The following is a 22,106-nucleotide window of genomic DNA, read 5'->3' on the forward strand; positions in this document are numbered from 1 at the left end:
GACAGACGCAAAAGGATAGCGAATCCTATTCCAGTATGATCGAGAACCTACAGATGATTAGCCGTGCGGTGACAGAGCACCTGGACCATTTTCACTGAAAGGAAGGATGGTAGCCATTGACAACGGTGATCCTCCAATACACAGCTTGCCATAGGAGGGATGTGCGTCTGTGAAGAAGAAGATAGAGAGAAAGCAGAGATTCAAAAGGCAAAGCATCTCTAAAACTCCAACATATTCTCATTTACTGCATAACAAGTAACCTTTAATTCATGCTCTCTTGTTCATTTGCAAGTCAATTGATAGCCACTAATTAATATCCTGACTAAGAGTTGCAAGATAACCATAGCTTGCTTCAAGCCAACAATCTCCGTGGGATCGACCCTTACTCACGTAAGGTATTACTTGGACGACCCAGTGCACTTGCTGGTTAGTTGTGCGGAATTACATAGTGTGAAGTAATTTTTGTGCGCCAAGTTTTTGGCGCTGTTGCCGGGGATTGTTTGAGTTTGGACAACTGACGGTTTATTTTGTTGCTTAGATTAGGAAAAATTTTTCTTTTTGGTTTAGAGTCTCTTATTATTTATACATTGTTAAAACACTTTAAATTTATAGCTCAATTAGTTAAAGCGTAGTGCTTATGTTCTTGGTAATTGGCTATCCTATTTTTAGAATCTTTTTCAAAAATAATTTTTCTTTGAATAAATCTTGTGCCAAACTCTAAGTTTGGTGTTTTCTTGTTGATTTTTCTTTGTTTTTCGAAAATTTTAGTTTGGTTTTCTAAAAATTTTAAGTTTGGTGTTCTTTCTTCATGTTCTTGTGTTCTTGTGAGTCTTCAAAGTGTTCTTAAGTTTTCCTTGTGTCTTGATCTTAAAATTTTTAAGTTTGGTGTTCCTTGGTGTTTTCCCTCCAAAATTTTCAAAAACAAGGAGCATTAGATCTAAAAATTTTAAAATCTTGTGCTGTTTTATTGTTTTTCTCTTTCCGCACTAAATTCAAAAATATCTTTTCTCTCTATTTTTAAAACAAATTTCGAAAATTATTTTTAAAAAATTCAGATTTTTTTTTTCAAAATTTAAAATCTTTTCCAAATCATATCTTTTTCAAAACTTCCTAACCACTTCCTCTCTCCTCATTTTTTTTTTCGAAAATCTTCACCTATTTTTATTTATTTTATTTTAATTTATTTTTTTCGAAATAATTAAATAAATAAATAAATAAGAATAAATATTTTTTTTATCATCTCCCTTTCTCCATCATGGATCTAAGTGGAAATGAACAGTCCAGGAGGACTCTAGGGTCATATGCTAACCCCTCTACTGCTTCATATGGGAGTAGTATCTGCATACCTTCCATTGGAGTCAGTAGCTTTGAGTTGAATCCTCAGCTCATTATCATGGTGTAGCAAAGCTGCCAGTATTCTGGTCTTCCACAGGAAAAACCTACAGAGTTTCTGGCACAATTTTTACAAATTGCTGACACAGTACATGATAAGGAAGTAGATCAGGATGTCTACAGATTATTACTGTTTCCATTTGCTGTAAAAGACCAAGCCAAGAGGTGGTTAAATAACCAACCTAAGGCTAGCATAAGGACATGAAAACAGCTGACAGAAAAAATCCTGAATCAATACTTTCCTCCAAAACGGATGACACAGCTAAAGCTGGACATCCAAGGCTTTAAACAAGGAGATAATGAATCTCTTTATGATCCTGGGAGAGATACAAAGAGATGCTAAGAAAATGCCCCTCTAAAATGTTTTCAGAGTGGGTTCAGTTAGACATCTTCTATTATGGGCTTATAGAAAGAGCTCAGATCTCTTTAGATTGCTCAGTTGGTGGATCTATCCACATGAGAAAGACAATTGAAGAAGCTCAAGAGCTCATTGATACAGTTGCCAGAAATCAGCATCTGTACCTAAGCAGTGACTCTTCCATGAAAGAAGAGGCTAAAACAGTAACTGCTGAACTCAGTCCTGCAGAGCAAGCTGCTGAATTCAATCAATAATTGGATTTTCTAACAAAGCAGTTAGCTGAATTCAAGGATAAACTACAAGAGACAAGAATGGCTAATATAAACATGGAAGAACAATTGAAGCAAACAAAGCAGCAGCTGTCAAGACAAATAACAGAAGAATGCCAAGCAGTCCAATTAAGAAGTGGGAAAACATTAAATACCCCACCTCAAGGCAGCAAGAAGCCAAGAAATGAGCAAACCATCCAAAATCCACCAGAGGACAGTAAGAGCCCAGGGAAAAATAATTCTGGCGCTAAAACTCCAGAAATTTGGTGGAAGGCTGGCGCTGAACGCCCAGACCATGCTCAGGACTGGCGTTCAGATGCCAGGAAGAACTGGGAAGCTGGCGTCAAACGCCACTCCAACTCCTAACTCTGGCATTCAATTGCCAGTGAGGGATCAGACACACACAAGTGCTGATGACAACCCATCTAAAAAGGCTTCCTCAACCACTTCTGTAGGAAATAAACTTACAGCAACTAAGGTTGAGAAATATAAAGCCAAGATACCTTATCCTCAAAAACTCCACCAAGAGGAGCAGGATAAGCAATTTGCTCGCTTTGCAGATTATCTCAGGACTCTTGAAATAAAGATTCCATTTGCAGAGGCACTTGAGCAAATACCTTCTTATGCCAAGTTCATGAAAGAGATCTTGAGTCATAAGAAGGATTGGAGAGAAACTGAAAGAGTTCTCCTCACTGAAGAATGCAGTACAGTCATTCTAAAAAGCTTTCCTGAAAAGCTTAAAGACCCTGGGAGTTTTCTGATACCATGCACATTAGAAGGTAATTGCACCAAGACAGCTTTATGTGATCTTGGGGCAAGCATCAACCTAATACCTGCATCCACTATCAGAAAGCTTGGTTTAACTGAAGAAGTTAAACCAACCCGGATATGTCTCCAACTTGCTGATGGCTCCATTAAATACCCATCAGGCGTGATTGAAGACATGATTGTCAGAGTTGGGCCATTCGCCTTTCCCACTGACTTTGTAGTGCTGGAAATGGAGGAGCACATGAGTGCTACTCTCATTCTAGGAAGACCCTTCCTAGCAACTGGACGAACTCTCATTGATGTCCAACAGGGGGAAATAACCCTAAGAGTCAATGAGGATGAGTTTAAGTTGAATGCTGTCAAAGCCATGCAGTATCCAGACACATCAAAAGACTGCATGAAAGTTGATCTTATTGACTCTTTGGTAGAAGAGATCAACATGGCTGAGAGTCTCGAATCAGAGTTGGAAGACATCTTTAAAGATGTTCAGCCTGATTTGGAGGATTCAGAGGAAATGAAAGAGCCTCTGAAATTTCCTCTAGAAGAGGAGAAACCTCCTAAACCCGAGCTCAAACCATTACCACCATCCCTGAAATATGCATTTCTGGGAGAAGGTGACACTTTTCCAGTGATCATAAGCTCTGCTTTAAATCCACAGGAAGAGGAAGCACTTATTCAAGTGCTAAGGACACACAAGACAGCTCTTGGGTGGTCCATAGGTGACCTTAAGGGCATAAGCCCAGCCAGATGCATGCACAAAATCTTATTGGAGGATAATGCTAAACCAGTGGTTCAACCACAGAGGCGGCTAAATCCAGCCATGAAGGAAGTGGTGCAGAAAGAGGTCACCAAATTACTGGAGGCTGAGATTATTTATCCTATTTTTGACAGCCCCTGGGTGAGCCCTGTCCAAGTTGTCCCCAAAAAGGGAGGCATGACAGTGGTTCATAATGAAAAGAATGAACTGGTTCCTACAAGAACAGTTACAGGGTGGCGCATGTGTATTGACTACAGAAGGCTCAATACAGCCACTAGAAAGGATCATTTTCCTTTACCATTCATAGACCAGATGCTAGAAAGACTGGCAGGTCATGATTATTACTGCTTTTTGGATGGCTACTCAGGCTATAACCAGATTGCAGTAGATCCCCAGGATCAAGAGAAAACAGCATTCACATGTCCATCTGGAGTGTTTGCTTATAGAAGGATGCCATTTGGGCTGTGTAATGCGCCTGCAACCTTCCAGAGATGCATGCTCTCTATTTTCTCTGATATGGTGGAAAAATTTTCTGGAAGTCTTCATGGATGACTTCTCAGTATATGGAGACTCATTCAGCTCCTGTCTTGATCACCTGAAACTAGTTCTGAAAAGATGCCAAGAGACCAACCTGGTTTTAAACTGGGAAAAATGTCACTTTATGGTGACTGAAGGGATTGTCCTTGGGCATAAAATTTCAAACAAGGGAATAGAGGTGGATCAAGCAAAAAGAGAGGTAATTGAAAAATTACCACCACCTGCCAATGTTAAGGCAATCAGAAGCTTTCTTGGGCATGCAGGATTCTATAGGAGGTTTATAAAGGATTTTTCAAAAATCGCAAAACCTCTGAGCAATCTGCTAGCTGCTGACACGCTATTTGTGTTTGACACAGAGTGTCTGCAGGCATTTGAAACGCTGAAAGCCAAGCTGGTCACAGCACCAGTTATTTCTGCACCAGACTGGACATTACCATTTGAGCTAATGTGTGATTCCAGTGATCACGCCATTGGTGCAGTGCTGGGGCAGAGGCATGACAAGCTTCTGCACGTCATTTATTATGCTAGCCACGTTTTAAATGATGCCCAGAAGAACTACACAACCACAGAAAAAGAATTACTTGCAGTGGTTTATGCCATTGACAAGTTTAGATCATACTTGGTAGGATCAAAGGTGATTGTGTATACTAACCATGATGCTCTCAAATATCTACTCACAAAGCAGGATTCAAAACCCAGGCTCATAAGATGGGTGTTGCTTCTGCAAGAGTTTGATATAGAAATAAGAGACAAAAAAGGGACAGAGAACCAAGTGGCTGATCATCTATCCCGGATAGAGCCAGAAGAAGGGATGTCCCTCCCCTCTCCTGAGATCTCTGAGACTTTTCCGGATGAGCATTTATTTGCCATTCAGGAAACACCATGGTTTGCAGACATTGCAAACTATAAAGCTGCAAGATTCATACCCAAAGATTACAATAGGAAACAAAAGAAAAAATTAGTTACTGATGCAAAGTACTACTTGTGAGATGAACCCTATATCTTTAAGAGATGTGCAGATGGAATAATCTGGAGATGTGTGCCTAGAGAAAAAGCACAGAGGATCCTATGGCATTGCCATAGATCACAATATGGAGGCCATTTCGGGGGTGAGCGAACAGCCACCAAGGTCCTCCAATGTGGCTTCTATTGGCCCACACTATATAAAGATTCCCGAGAGTTCGTACGTAACTGTGACAGTTGCCAAAGAGCTGGTAATCTGCCTCATGGTTACGCCATGCCTCAACAAGGAATCTTGAAGATTGAGTTGTTTGACGTTTGGGGAATTGACTTCATGGGACCTTTTCCACCATCATACTCAAACACTTATATTCTGGTGGCCGTTGACTACGTATCAAAATGTGTACAGGCCGTTGCCACACCCACCAATGATACTAAAACATTGCTGAAGTTCCTCTAGAAATATATCTTTAGCAGGTTTGGGGTCCCTAGAGTACTAATCAGTGATGGGGGCACTCACTTCTGTAACAAACAACTTTACTCTGCCATGGTCCGGTATGGGATTCGCCACAAGGTGGCGACTCCATATCATCCACAGACTAATGGACAAGTTGAAGTCTCTAACAGAGAGCTAAAAAGAATCCTAGAACGGACTGTAAGTACCCGTAGAAAGGATTGGGCAAGAAGCTTGGATGATGCTTTGTGGGCATACAGAACAGCATTCAAGACTCCTATAGGGACCTCTCCATACCAACTTGTGTATGGTAAGGCATGTCACCTGCCCGTGGAACTGGAACATAAAGCCTACTGGACAACCAGATTCCTAAACTTTGATGCCAAATTAGCTGGAGAAAAAAGATTGCTCCAGCTAAATGAACTAGAGGAATTCAGATGCAATGCTTTCGAAAATGCCAAGCTTTATAAAGAAAAATAAAAAAAATGGCATGACAGGAAGCTGTTATCTAGAATCTTTAAACCAGGACAAAAAGGTTCTGTTGTTTAACTCTAGGCTCAGGCTATTCCCCGGGAAACTGAAGTCCCGGTGGAGGGGACCATATGTGATTACAAGTGTATCACCATATGGTTATGTGGAGCTTCAAGATATTGATTCTGATAAGAAGTTCATTGTTAATGGACAGAGAATCAAGCACTATCTTGAAGGCAATGTTGAGCAAGAGTGCTCAAGGCTGAAGCTAGATTAAAAGCTCAGCAAAGTCCAGCTAAAGACAATAAAGAAGTGCTTGCTGGGAGGCAACCCAGCCATGGGGCATCACTTCCTCTAAGTATTTTGCCCTATTCTTGATTTTATTTGTTTATATAAAGTTCATTGATCCTAAGGTAAAGAGTCAATTGTATAAATTCACAGGCTTACAGAAGGATTCTGCACGCAAAACAGAGAAAAAGAGCTCACTGGCAAGAAAACGCCAGTAAAAGTCTGTTTTGGGCGTTCAACGCCCAACAGAAGCATCCACTGGGCGTTGAACGCCAGTAAGGATAGCCATCTAGGCGTTGAATGCCAGAAAGAAGCTCTTTCTGGGCGTTTAACGCCAGATTTACAGCGTTCTGGGCGTTCAGAAAAACGCCCAATAACAAAGGACTTCCTGGCGTTCAACGCCAGAAATAAGCAGCAGCTGGGCGTTGAACGCCCAGGAGAAGCAGCATTTGGGCGTTGAACGCCCAAATCATGTAGCGTTTGGGCGTTCAAACGCCAGGATGGTGGGGAGGAGGTAAATTCGTTTTTTCTTCATATTTTTCATTTTAATCCTAATTTTCATGTTCCAATTCATGATTTCTTGCATAAACATGTTAAGAACCCTGGTTTCTAAAATCCCTAATTTCTAAAAACCCTTCTTTAAAAATATTAAATGTATCTTAATCCATAAGCACAAATCCTTTTTTCTTTAAATCCAACTCAACTCTTTTTCAAAATGTTTCATTCAAAAATCTTTTCAACTAAGCAATATCTTTTTCAAATCTCCATACTATCTTTTTCAAAATTTCAAATCTATCTTTTTCAAATATCTTTCATATCTTTCCAATTTTAAATCATATCTTTTATTATCATATTTTTTTCTAAAAATCATATCTTCTATCTTATCTTTCTCCCTATTTTTCGAAAATCCACCCCCTCTCCCTTTAAATATGGGTTCGGCCTCCCTCCCCTCCCATCCACCATTGCACCTAGCTCTCCTTCTCTCCCTCTCCTTTCTTTTCTTTTGCTTGAGGACAAGCAAACCTCTAAGTTTGGTGTGCTTATCCGTGATCACTAAGATCATGGCTCCTAAAGGAAAACAACCAACTCCAAGAGGCAAGAAAGAGAGTGTTCCAAAACCACTTTGGAATCAAGGGAAGTTCTTAACTAAAGAACATTCAGACCATTATTACAAAATAATGGGTCTAAGATCAGTGATCCCAGAAGTTAGATTTGATCTGAAAGAAGACGAATATCCGGAGATCCAGGAGCAAATCCGAATCAGGAACTGGGAGATCCTAGCCAATCCTGAAATGAAAGTGGGAAGGAATATGGTCCATGAGTTCTATGCTAATATGTGGCACACAGACAAGCAAAGACTATCTGGATCTGCTATCTATGACTATCGGACCTTGGTCAGAGGAAAGATTGTTCACACCCACCCTGACAGGATCAGGGAGATCTTAAAGCTACCTCAGCTGAAAGATGATCCAGACTCCTTCAATAGGAGAATGATGAGAACAGACAAGGGCCTGAATAAGTTTCTAGAAGACATATGCATCCCTGGAGCCAGGTGGACCACCAGCACGAAGGGTGTTCCTAATCAACTCAAAAGAGAAGATCTCAAACCAGTCGCCAGAGGATGGCTGGACTTTATTGGGCATTCTCTGCTGCCCACTAGCAACCGTTCTGAAGTCACTATTAGAAGAGCAGTGATGATCCATTACATCATGATGGGAAAAGAAGTGGAAGTTCATCAACTGATTTCAACTGAATTTTACAAAATTGCAAACAAAAATTCCAAACATGCCAGGTTGGCTTATCCAAGCTTGATTTCTATGCTCTACAAGGACGTTGGAGTAAGGATGGGAATAACTGAGTATATCTCAATTGAGCGACCAATCTCCAAGGCATCAATGGAAAAACAACAAGCACAGGATGACCCCATCAAGAAGAAAACACAGGAATTTCTCCCAGAAATCCCTCAATCTGAATACTGGGAGTATCTTGAAACATCAGTAACCAAGATGCGAGAAGCTATAGAACAAATAATGAAAGAACAGAAGGAACAAAGTAGCATTCTTTGCTATTTGATTAAAGAACAGGAGGAGCAAGGGCGTGACTTAAGGGAATTGAAGCGCCAGAAATTATCTCTTGAAGGACCAAGCACCCCGCAGATTAGAGGAACATCCATTCCCCAGAACAAAGGTTGTTAAATTCCAATCTTAGCCTTAACTCTGTGATAACTGTTCTTATTCTAGTTTTACCTTAGGAGTCATATAGTAGTAATTAGTATCTATATTTTTTTGATTTTATCTCCAATTAAGCTATAATTTAATTTTTTTCATCATCATCAAACATGAATAAAATAGAAGAATTTCTTTAGAATAAGAGGCAATAATTTTCGAGTTTTTAATAAGAAAATTCTAATTATTTACATGTGGTGGCAATGCTTTCTGTCTTCTGAATGAATGCTTGAACAGTGCATATGTCTTTTGAATTTGATGTTTAAGACTGTTAAATATGTTGGCTCTTGAAAGAATGATGAATATGAGACATGTTATTGAGAATCTGAAAAATCATAAGAATGATTCTTGAAGCAAGAAAAATCAGCAAAGAACAAAGCTTGCAAAATATATATATATATATATATATAGAAAGAAAAAGAAAAAGCAAGCAGAAAAAGCCAATAACCCTTAAAACCAAAAGGCAAGGGTAAATAAAAAGGATCCCAAGGCTTTGAGCATCAGTGGATAGGATGGCCTAAAGGAATAAAATCCCGGCCTAAGTGGCTAAACTAAGCTGTCCCTAACCATGTGCTTGTGGCGTGAAGGTGTCAAGTGAAAACTTGAGACTGAGCGGTTAAAGTCAAGGTCCAAAGCAAAAAGAAGAGTGTGCTTAAGAACCCTGGACACCTCTAATTGGGGACTTTAGCAAAGCTGAGTCACAATCTGAAAAGGTTCACCCAATTATGTGTCTGTGGCATTTATGTATCCGGTGGTAATACTGGAAAACAAAGTGCTTAGGGCCACGGCCAAGACTCATAAAGTAGCTGTGTTCAAGAATCAACATACTAAACTAGGAGAATCAATATCACTATCTGAATTCTGAGTTCCTATAGATGCCAATCACTCTGAGCTTCAATGGATAAAGTGAGATGCCAAAACAGTTCAGAAGCAAAAAGCTACTAGTCCCGCTCATCTAATTAGAATCTGAGCTTCACTCAAAAACTCTGAGATATTATTGCTTCTTAAATTATTTGTATTCTATTTTATTTATCTAGTTGCTTGAGGAGAAGCAACAGTTTAAGTTTGGTGTTGTGATGAGCGGATATTTTATACGCTTTTTGGGGTTAATTTTATATAGTTTTTAGTGTGTTTTAGTTAGTTTTTAGTTTATTTTCAGTAGCTTTTAGGCAAAATTCATATTTTTGGACTTTACTATGAGTTTGTGTGTTTTTCTATGATTTCAGGTATTTTCTGGCTGAAATCGAGGGAGCTGAGCAAAAATCTGATTCAGGCTGAAAAAGGACTACTGATGCTGTTGGATTCTGACCTCCCTGCACTCAAAGTGGATTTTCTGGAGCTACAGAACTCCAAATGGCGCGCTTCCAATTGCGTTGGAAAGTATACATCATCTAGGGCTTTCCAGCAATATATAATAGTCCATACTTTGCTCAAGGATAGACGACGTAAACTGGCGTTCAACGCCAGTTCCATGCTGCTGTCTGGCGTCCAGCGCCAGAAAGAAGTTAGGAGTTGGAGTTCAACGCCAGAATTGGATCCAAAGCTGGCGTTGAATGCCCAAAACAGCCCTATACACGTGAGAAGCTTTAGTCTCAGCCCCAGCACACACCAAGTGAGCCCCAGAAGTGGATTTCTGCACCATCTATCATAGTTTACTCATTTTCTGTAAACCTAGGTTACTAGTTTAGTATTTAAACAACTTTTAGAGATTTATTTTGCATCTCATGAAATTTTAGATCTAAACTTTGTACCTTTTGACGGCATGAGTCTCTAAACTCCATTGTTGGGGGTGAGGAGCTCTGCTGTGCCTCGATGAGTTAATGCCAGTATTTCTGTTTTCTATTCAATCATGTTTGTTCCTATCTAAGATATTCATTTGTGCCTTATCATGATGAATGTGATGATCTGTGACACTCATCACCATTCTCAACCTATGAACGTGTGCCTGACAACCACCTCCGTTCTACATTAGATTGAATGAGTATCTCTTAGATTCCTTAATCGGAATCTCCGTGGTATAAGCTAGAATCCATTGGTAGCATCCTTGAGAATCCGGAAAGTCTAAACCTTGTCTATGGTATTCCTAGTAGGATTCTGGGATTGGATGACTGTGACGAGCTTCAAACTCGCGAGTGCTTGGCGTAGTGATAGACGCAAAAGGATAGCGAATCCTATTCCGGTATGATCGAGAACCTACAGATGATTAGCCGTGCGGTGACAGAGCACCTGGACCATTTTCACTAAAAGGAAGGATGGTAGCCATTGACAACGGTGATCCTCCAACACACAGCTTGCCATAGGAGGGACGTGCGTGCGTGAAGAAGAAGATAGAGAGAAAGCAGAGATTCAAAAGGCAAAGCATCTCTAAAACTCAAACATATTCTCATTTACTGCATAACAAGTAACCTTTAATTCATGCTCTCTTGTTCATTTGCAAGTCAATTGATAGCCACTAATTAATATCCTGACTAAGAGTTGCAAGATAACCATAGCTTGCTTCAAGCCAACAATCTCCGTGGGATCGACCCTTACTCACGTAAGGTATTACTTGGACGACCCAGTGCACTTGCTGGTTAGTTGTGTGGAATTACATAGTGTGAAGTAATTTTCGTGCACCAATTCTAAACAATGCAATAATTCTCCCGTCAAGTTTTTGGCGCCGTTGCCAGGGACTCACTTTAAGTGCAATGAGTGCTATAATTTTGGTTGTTGTAAATATGTGAATAGTGTGAATACTTGGTTTTTATTTGCTACTTGGTACTAACTGGTAGATGGCACCTCTATCTAAGTAGTGGTAGTAACTAACATTCTTGTTTGTTTAGTTCTAGGTAATTGGATATAATTGGAGTATATATTCATTTTTCTATTACTTCTATTAGTATTGTTGCATTTTATCTTTTTTTCATCATGAGTTATCACCCTTTTGACATGGAGTCTAGTTGTTATCATGTTGTAGGGGGTAGAAACCCCAACATGGTAGAAATTTTTAAGAATGTTGAAGTCACCGTCCCTCTCTTTCAAGCCATTCAACAAGTGCCCAAGTATGCCAAGTTCCTCAAAGATGTTTGCACACATAAGGACAAGATTGGCGAATTCAATAAAAGGCCGGTAGATGAGTCTATTTCTTCTCTAATTCCTGAAAAGTGCAATGATCCCGATCCATGTTTGGTTACTTGTTTGATTGGTGGGATTAAGTTCATGGACTATATGTGCGACTTGGGGGCGTGCGTAAGCATTATGCCACTCCCCATTTATGAGAAATTGAACTTGGCCGATAAGAGCATTGTATCAGTTGTGGGGATTACGGAAAATGTTCTAGTTGACATCCAAGGTTTACTCTTCCCGGTAGATTTTCACATCTTGGAGACCTCTCCCATTGACTCAGACAAGCCATCATCCATTCTACTTGGAAGGCCATTTTTGAAGACATCTCGGTTCAAGCTAGATGCACATTCAGGAGTCTATTCTTTCGAGGCCGATGGCAAGGTAGTAAAGTTCACTTTGGAGGAATCCAAGAGACCCATTCTTAAAGCCTACTCTATCTTTGGGTGTGATATAATTGAAGATCAAGTGATTGAGGTTGGCGAGGAACAAGAAGAAGAGAATGTTGCCAAGAAGTCTAATTCAATGGATCATACTCAACCCAAGAATGCCAAGGAGTTGGAGATTTTTCTCCTTGGAGAGGCCTCAAATTGACCAATGAAGCCATGCAAAGTCCAACTTAGGACTTTAAACCAAAGTGCTTGGTGGGAGACACCCCACCATGGTAACATTGTTCTAACTTTATCTTTTGTTTATACCTTTTTGGATTAGTTGTTTTCTTGTGATATGATGATTAGCTTAGGTTTAATTTGATGTTTTTCTTGAGTTAAATAAGTTGAATTGCTTGTGGATCATGAATTTGTGAATGTTTGTATGATTTGGGGTTGATATGTTAATGCACTAAGGGTTGGTACCTTAGTTTTGAAAAGAAAAATTTTTGTGAAATAGGGCATCTATACGTACGCACCCATCTGTGCGTGCGCACACAACTGCTATTTTCACCATCTGTGCATGCGCACGAGCCTGTGAGTCTGCACACCCCTTGAAGTGCCCTCTGGTCGCAGCGCCAGCACAGTCTGTGCATGGGTGCTGCCCTGTTTTCTATGACCTGTGCGTGCGCACTGCCCTGTGCGTACGCACACGTTTCCCTTTCTGCGCTATCTGTGCGGCCGCACACCAATTGACAGCCCCTCTGGTAGGAGCGTTGGCATGAGTTGTGCGCTTGAACGCCCTCCCTATGTTTGCTTTTGTGAGTGCGCACGGACCTGTGTGCGCACGCACACATAATTCTGTACCTCAAGCAATTGTTTTTTTTAAAAAAAGAGAGAAGCCATCTGTGCGAGCACATGCCTTTGTGTGTCCACACGCTTTAGTGCAATCCCTCTTGTGGGAGCGATCACATGGTTTGTGCGCTCACACCCCTTTATCTTTTTCGCATCTCTGCGTGCGCACACACCCCTCTTTCTAGCCACTCCTGTGCACGCGCTCAAAGCTGTGCGTCCGCACACTCTCATACACGCCCTCTGTTTGTAGTGATTGTACACTGTGTGCGTTCGCACCCCTCTAATTTCTGCCTTCTGTGCGTGCGCACAGGTCTTTATGCGTACGCACTCGACTCATTTTGGGCAATAACAGGGCACGCTCCCCTGTTGAGCAGCAACTCTTTTCTTTTCTTTTTTTCTTCTCTTCACTGCCTATGCTCCCAGCCTCTCACGCGACCCTGCCGTCGGCCACCGCCGCTGTCAGCCCGCTGCCATCTCTCTCTCTCTCATACACCCTCTCTCTCTTACTTCTCTTCTCTTTCTTTCTCTTTCCTTTCTCTTTTCTTTCTTCGTCACTGGTACTTTTCCGGTGACCCAACCGCTGCAAGATCGTAGTGGCTATAAGAAGTGCCATTGTTTCTTTCCCAAATTCTTGTTTTCTCAATCTTCAACTTTCAGGTTCTTATTTTCATTTTTTGTTGATTTTTAAAATTGTGTTTATTTTTCTTTTCATGTTGCTTAGATTAAGTTTATTACTTTCTTTGTCTCTCTTTGTATTGCAAGTGTTGATATATGATTGTTGGGTTGATTATAATTAAATTTGAGCATTATTTGTGATGAGCTTGCACATTGCATTCCACATGTTTGATAAAATGCCTCGATGAACATTTCGTTTAATTCATATGGCATGGCCATCATATGCATTCAATTTATCTCCTGTTAGGCATATTGTATGAATTGTGCAACTTCAATTATGACTTTTGATGACAATCAAGTTGAATTTACCAATGCATTTCCTTGTTTGTATGCTTTAAGTGATCACTTTACAAATGTTCAGCTTTTGACGATGTCTAGATTGAACATCTTGTGATTTTAAATCAAGAACATTGTACATGTGATTACCATTCCTTGAGAATGAATAATTGACAAGTCATTTTGAGTGAATGGTTATTGTTGTTGTACAACCTCTTTTGTTAATGAACTTTCAAGCCGACAACCTCAATGGCCATTTCACTCAAAGAATTTAAATGAATCATTTGGTGCTTGCTTGACGTTGCTTTCATATCCATGCTTTAAATTTGCAACTTAAGCACTTGATTGTGAAGCATTGAGCTTTGATTGTTTTAATCGTGTGATTGCCGTTTTATCCGCCCTGTGTGTCTGTTCTAACCGCGTGCACTTTTAGAATACACACACTGTTGTCTCTTTAATCACACTGTTTAGAAGGCTTCCAATTAAGAGTTAAATTGTCTTCAATTTATTGGTGCTTCCTCCATAATCTTGTTTTATTTATTGCCGGAAGATCTTGAAACCTTTTGCTTTTGATTCTCCTTTTTAGGATGCAGAAGAAAGGTAAAGCACCGGTCACACCACCGGTTGTACAACCAACAATTCACCATCCTGATATTTGGCGGGATCGCCGAGGTGACAAACCAAGTACTTTGGTTAACCGAAGAGCCGACTCTCAATATGAAGCAATTGAGAAAAGAACAATCCATTGGGAGTGGATACTGAAGGTTCCAAACAAGTACAAGGCGATTATTCATGAAAGGATTGCCTCACTTCATTGGAATTTTCTTGAGCAAGACCCCATTGAAGTTAATGAATCCATGGTGCGGAAATTCTATGCGAACTACCAAGCTTGGGAAGAAGAGTCGGTATTCCTCCGGGGAAAGATGTTGGACACTTCCAACAAAGCTTTAGAGGCTATTCTGAACATTCTCCACATTCCGCCTGAGAAGGATGATTATTCAAAGATCAAAGTGAATGTGTTCAAGGGGAGGATGTCTTTGGCTCCTATTCTTAAGAGAATTGGCCGTCCTGATGCATCTTGGGAGTTTAGCAAAGGGAGAAAATATGTTCCCACTAGTATTGCTTATTCTAATTTGAATGCCGAGGCGTGTATATGGCATCAGATTGTGGCGGACTACATCATCTCAGCACCCATGCTACCCATGTCAGATTTAGAACTGCTTTGCTACTTTGGGCTATTATGGAAGGAAAGAACATAGCCATTGTGCCTTTGATACACAAATTGATTTGGAAAGTCATTGAGAAGAAAAAGATCAACATTCCATTTCCATCGATGGTGATGCGTTTAGCACTAGTAGCGGGGGTAGAGAGACAACCGACGGACGTCATGTTCAAGAGTCCGAGAGGCAACAAGTTCATTCCGAGGGGAGAATTGGATGAATCATCAAAGAAGACACCCTCTAAGAGGAAAATAGAAAGAATTGGATGAATCATCAAGATCAGGGAGCTATTAGATGAAGAGATTTAGCTCAATAGCAAAATAGAAAGGAAAATTTCTTGAAGAAAGAAACAGCAAGGAAACTTAGCTCAATTATGAAATCCTAAAGACAAATTGAAGATCAAAGAAGAGAAATGAGATTAGAAAGAAGATCTAGATCTCAATTGCTCTCTTGATCAATGGTACACGGAATCGTGATCGCACACTTTTCACACAACTCCGTGCAGCTAACCAGCAAGTGCACTGGGTCGTCCAAGTAATACCTTACATGAGTAAGGGTCGATCCCACGAAGATTGTTGAAGTAAGCTATGGTCATCTTATGTAAATCTCAGTCAGGAAGATTCAAATGGTTATGGGATTTGATAATTAAAATATAATTAAAACAGAAAATAAAGATAGAAGTACTTATGTAATTCATTGGTGGGATTTTAGATAAGTGTATGAAGCTACTTTGTTCCTTCTGAACCTCTGCTTTCCTATTGCCTTCATCCAATCATTCATACTCCCTTCCATGACAAGCTGTATGTTGGGGGATCACCGTTGTCAATGGCTACCGTCTGTCCTCTCAGTGAAAATGGTCCAAATACACTGTCACCGCACGGCTAATCATCTGTCGGTTCTCACTCATGTTAGAATAGGATCCAATGATCCTTTTGCGTCTGTCACTACGCCCAACACTCGCGAGTTTGAAGCTCGTCATAGTCATCCCATCCCAGATCTTACTCGGAATACCACAGACAAGGTTTAGACTTTCTGGATCTCAGGAATGACCGCCAATAAGTCTAGCCTCTACCACGAAGGTTCTAATCTTAGATTAGAAACCCAAGAGATATGCATTCAAGCTCGTTTTCAAGTAGAACGGAAGTGGTTGTCAGGCACGCGTTCATAGGTGAGAATGGTGGTGAGTGTCACTAGTTCATCACATTCATCATGTTGAAGTGCGAATGGATATCTTAGAGAAGAAGTAGGCGTGAATTGAATAAAAAAACAATAGTAATTGCATTAATTCATGAAGAACAGCAGAGCTCCACACCTTGATCTATGGGGTGTAGAAACTCCACCGTTGAAAATACATAAGTGAAAATAGGGTAGACATGACCGAGTGGCCAGCCTCCCATGGAGGTCTCAGAACATAAAAACTACATAATGTGTTCTAGAGATGATTCAAAGATCCAAAGATGATCAAAAGATGAAAGTACAATAGCAAAAGGTCCTATTTATAGAAAACTAGTAACCTAGGGTTTACAGAAATAAGTAAATGATGCATAAATCCACTACTGGGCCCACTTGGTGTGTGCTTGGGCTGAGCATTGAAGCTTTCACGTGCATAGGCTGTTCCTGGAGTTAAACGCCAGCTTTTGAGCCAGTTTGGGCATTTAACTCCAATTCTTGTGCCAGTTTTGATGTTTTTACGCTAGAATTTTTATGCTGACTTGGAGCGCCGGTTTGGGCCATTAAATCTTAGGAAAAGTATGAACTATTATATATTTCTGGAAAGCCCAGAATGTATTCTTTTCAACTCAATTAAGAGCGTGCCAATTGGGCTTCTGTAGCTCCAGAAAATCCATTTCGAGTGCAGGGAGGTCAGAATCCAACAGCATCTGCAGTCCTTTTTCAGCCTTTGAATCAGATTTTTGCTCAGGTCCCTCAATTTCAGCCAGAAAATACCTGAAATCACAGAAAAACACACAAACTCATAGTAAAGTCCAGAAATGTGAATTTTTCATAAAAACTAATAAAAATATATTAAAAAGTAGCTAAATCATACTAAAAACTACCTAAAAACAATGCCAAAAAGCGTATAAATTATCCGCTCATCACAACACCAAACTTAAATTGTTGCTTGTCCCCAAGCAACTAAAAACAAAGTAGGATAAAAAGAAGAGAATATACAATAAATTCCGAAAACATCTATGAAGATCAGTCTTAATTAGATGAGTGGGGCTCTTAGCTTTTTGCTTCTGAATTGTTTGGCATCTCTCTTTATCCTTTGAAGTTCAGAATGATTGGCTTCTATAGGAACTCAGAATTCAGATAGTGTTATTGATTCTCCTAGTTCAGCATGTTGATTCTTGAACACAGTTACTTTATGAGTCTTGGCCGTGACCCTAAGTATTTTGTTTTCCAGTATTACCACCGGATACATAAATGCCACAGACACGTGACTGGGTGAACCTTTTCAGATTGTGACTTAGCTTTGCTAGAGTCGCTAGTTAGAGGTGTCCAGAGCTCTTAAGCACACTCTTTTTGCTTTGGACCACGACTTTAACCGCTCAGTCTCAAGCTTTTCACTTGACACCTTCACGCCACAAGCACATGGTTAGGGACAGCTTGGTTTAGCCGCTTAGGCCAGAATTTTATTCCTGTGGGCCCTCCTATCCATTAATGCTCAAAGCCTTGGATCTTTTTTATTTTACCCTTGCCTTTCGGTTTAAAGGGCTATTGGCTTTTTCTGCTTGCTTTTTCTTTTTCTTTCTTTTTCTTTTATTTTTTTTCCGCCTCTTTTTTTTTCTGCAAGCTTTTCTATTCACTGCTTTTTCTTGCTTCAAGAATCAATTTTATGATTTTTCAGATTATCAACTAACATTTCTCCTTTTTCATCATTCTTTCAAGAGCCAACAATTTTAATATTCGTAAACAACAAATTAAAAAATATGCACTGTTCAAGCATTCATTCAGAAAACAAAAGTATTGCCACCACATCAAAATAATTAAACTATTTTAAAATTCGAAATTCATGTACTTCTTTTTCTTTTTCAGAAAACATTTTTCATTTAAGAAAGGTGATGGATTCATAGGACATTCATAGCTTTAAGGCATAGACACTAGACACTAATGATCATGTAATAAAGACACAAACATAGATAGAACATAAAGCATAGGAAACAAAAAACAGAAAATAAAGAACAAGGAAATTAAAGAACGGGTCCACCTTAATGATGGCGGCTTGTTCTTCCTCTTGAAGATCCAATGGAACGCTTGAGCTCCTCTATGTCTCTTTCTTGCCTTTGTTGCTCTTTCCTCATGGCTATTGTTGAGGTCCATGAGTGGGCTCTCTTGTTTGCTCCATCCTTTTCTTAGTGATGGGCTTGTCCTCTTTAATGAGGGTGTCTTCCTCTATGACAACTCCAGCTAAATTGTATAGGTGACAAATGAGATGAATCTCTCCATCTCCCATGACTCGGAGTTGGAAGCAATTGACTTTTCTTTCCTCGTTCTAGAGGTTTCTCTGGCCTTAGGTGCCATTAATGGTTATGGAAAAACAAAAAGCAACGCTTTTACCACATTAAACTTAGAAGGTTTGCTCGTCCTAGAGCAAAAGAAGAAAGAAGGAAGTAGAAGAAGGAGAAAATGGAGGAGATAGAGAGATGTGAGTGGTTCGGCCAAGGGGGGAAGGAGTGTTATGGAAAGGTGTGAAGAAGAGAGAGAAAGTTGAGGTAGGTGGGGATCCTGTGGGGTCCACATATCCTGAGGTGTCAAGGATTTCTCATCCCTACACCATTTTGGAGTGTAAACGCCCCTTGGAGTGCCAATCCTGGCGTTAACGCCAGGTTGCTGCCCATTTCTTGCGTTTAACGCCAGCTTTTCTCCCCTTTATGGTGTTAAACGCCAACTTATTGCCCTTTTCTGGCGTTAAACGCCAGTCTGGTGCCCTTTTCTGGTGTTAAACGCCCAGAATGGTGCCAGACTGGGCGTTTAACGCCCATTCTGCTACCCTTACTGGCATTTAAATGCCAGTAAGTTCCTCCTCCAGGGTGTGCTATTTTTAATGCTATTTTTTGATTTTGCTTTGATTTTTGCAATTGTTTTTGTGACCCCACATGATCATCAACCTAAAGAAAACATAAAATAACAATAGAAATTTAACATAGATAAGTAAAAATTGGGTTGCCTCCCAAAAAGCGCTTCTTTAATGTCAATAGCTTGACAGTGGGCTCTCATGGAGCCTCACAGATACTCAGAGCATAATGATGGCCTCCCAACACCAAACTTAGAGTTTGAATGTGGGGGCCCTGTTTGACTCTGCATTGAGAGAAGCTTATCATGCTTCTTCTCCATGTGTAAAGAAGGAGATTCTTTAGCTTTAAACACAAGGTAGTCCTCATTCACTTGAAGGACCAACTCTCCTCTGTCAACATCAATCACAGCTTTTGCTGTGGCTAGGAAGGGTCTGCCAAGGATGATGGATTCATCCTTATTCTTCCCAGTGTCCAAGATTATAAAGTCAGCAGGGATGTAAAGGCCTTCAACTTTTACCAAGACATCCGCTACAAGTCCATAAGCCTGTTTCCTTGAATTGTCTACCATCTATAGTGAGATTCTTGCAGCTTGCACCTCAAGGATCCCTAGTTTCTCCATTACAGAGAGGGGCATGAGGTTTATACTTGACCCCAGGTCACACAGAGCCTTCTCAAAGGTCATGGTGCCTATGGTACAAGGTATTAAGAACTTTCCAGGATCCGGTTTCTTCTGAGGTAATTTTAGTTAAACCAGATCATTCAGTTCATTGATGAGTAATGGAGGTTCATCCTCCCAAGTCTCATTAGCAAATAACTTGGCATTTAGCTTCATGATTGCTCTAAGGTACTTAGCAACTTGCTCTTCAGCAATATCTTCATCCTCTTCAGAGGAAGAATACTCATCAGAGCTCATGAATGGAAGAAGAAAGTTTAATGGAATCTCTATGGTCTCTGTATGAGCCTCAGATTCCTTTGGTTCCTAATTAGGGAACTCCCTTGTGTCCAGAGGACATCCCATGAGGTTTTTCTCAATGGGACTCACGTCCTCCTCACTCTCTCCAGGTTTGGCCATGTTGGTCATTGTTATGGCCTTGCATTCTCTCTTGGGATTTTCTTCTGTATTGCTTGGGAGAGTGCTAGGAGGAGTTTCAGTAATTCTCTTACTCAGCTGACCCACTTGTGCCTCCAGATTTCTGATGGAGGACCGTGCTTCATTCATGAAACTAAGAGTGGTCTTGGATAGGTTAGAGACTATAGTTGCTAAGCTAGAGAGACTCTGCCTAAAATTCTCTGTCTGTTGCTGAGAAGATGATGGAAAAGGCTTGCTATTGCTAAACCTATTTCTTCCACCATTATTATTGTTGAAACCTTGTTGAGGCTTCTGTTGATCCTTCCATAAGAGATTTGGATGATTTTTCCATGAAGTATTATAGGTGTTTCCATAGGGTTCTCCCATGTAATTCACCTCTTCCATTGCAGGATTCTCAGGATCATAAGCTTCTCCTTTAGAGGAAGCTTCCTTAGTACTGCCTGTTGCTGCTTGCATTCCAGACAGACTCTGAGAAATCATATTGACTTACTGAGTCAATATTTTGTTCTGAGCCAATATGGCATTCAGAGTATCAATATCAGAACTTCTTTCTTCTGAGTTGTCCCATTGTTCAAAGGATTTCTTTCAAAAGTGTACATGAACTGGTTATCTGTAACCATTTCAATGAGTTCCTGGGCTTCTTCAGGAGTCTTCTTCAGATGAAGAGATCCTCCAGCAGAGTTGTCCAATGACATCTTGGACAGTTCAGACAGACCATCATAGAATATGCATACGATGCTCCATTCTGAAAGCATGCCAGAAGGACACCTTCTGATCAACTACTTGAATCTTTCCCAAGCTTCATAGAGGGATTCACCTTCCTTCTGTCTGAAGGTCCGGACTTCCACTCTATGCTTACTCAATTTTTGAGGTGGAAAGAACTATGCCAAGAAGGCATTGACCAGCTTTTCCCAAGAGTTCAGGCTTTCTTTAGGTTGTGAGTCCAACCATGTCCTAGCTCTGTCTCTTACAGCAAAGGGAAAAAGCATAAGTCTGTAGACCTCAGGATTAACACCATTGGTCTTAACAATGTCACAGATTTGTAAGAATTTAGCTAAAAACTGATGAGGATCTTCCAATGGAAGTCCATAAAACTTGCAATTCTGCTGCATTAGAGAAACTAATTGTGGCTTAAGCTCAAAGTTGTTTGCTCCAATGCAGGAATTGAGATGCTCCTTCCACAGAAGTTAGAAGAGGGTGCAATAAAGTCACCAAGCATCTTCCTTGCATCTCCACCATTGTTGTTGGGTTCGGCCATGTTTGTTTTATCTGCTTCCTTTTCGAAAATTTCTGTTAGGTCCTCTCCAGAGAGTTGTGCTTTAGCTTCTCTTAGCTTTCTCTTCAAGGTCCTTTTAGGTTCAGGATCAGCTTCAACAAGAATGCCTTTGTCCTTATTCATGCTCATATGAAAGAGAAGAGAACAAGAAATCATGGAATCCTCTATGTCACAGTATAGAGATTCCTTGAGGTGTCAGAAGAAAAGAAGGATAGAAGGATGAGGTAGAGAGGAGAATTCAAACTTATAGAGAGGGAGTGAGTCCGAATTGCTAAAAGACGGGGAGTGTTAGTCTTAAATAGAAAAAAGGTAAGGAGGGAGAAGAATTTTCGAAAGCAAAATTAAAAAAAATTAAATTAATTAAAAGAAATTAAAAAAAATGGTTGATGGTTTTCGAAAATTAAAAGTGAGAGAGTGGTTAAGTGATTTGGAAAAAGATTTTGAAATTAGGAATAAAAAAGATATGATTGAAAATTATTTTGAAAAAGATGTGATTGAAAAGATATGATTGAGAAGATATGATTGAAAAACAATTTAAAAAGATTTGATTTTTAAAATTAATGACTTGCCTAACAAGAAATTTAAAAGATATGATTCTAAAATTCAAATATTTAACCTTTCTTAACAAAGAAGTAACAAACTTGAAATTTTTGAATCAAATCATTAATTGGTAGCAAGGATTTTCAAAAATAGTGAGAGAAAAATGGAAAGGATTTGATTTTGAAAAAGATATGATAAAAAAATAT

The 22,106-nt window shown here is 39.9% G+C and overlaps 1 non-coding gene across 1 annotated transcript; it reads left to right on the top strand.

Annotated features, from left to right (window-relative positions):
- Positions 1 to 20,837: 20,837 nt before the first annotated feature.
- Positions 20,838 to 20,941, top strand: LOC148576698 (small nucleolar RNA R71). Its single transcript, XR_015902963.1, has one exon. It is a non-coding gene; the product is annotated as a small nucleolar RNA R71 (small nucleolar RNA).
- Positions 20,942 to 22,106: the final 1,165 nt, after the last annotated feature.

This window comes from Arachis ipaensis, chromosome B1 (genome assembly GCF_059453495.1).
Source record: "Arachis ipaensis isolate K30076 ecotype BB chromosome B1, ASM5945349v1, whole genome shotgun sequence".
NCBI lineage: Eukaryota > Viridiplantae > Streptophyta > Magnoliopsida > Fabales > Fabaceae > Arachis > Arachis ipaensis.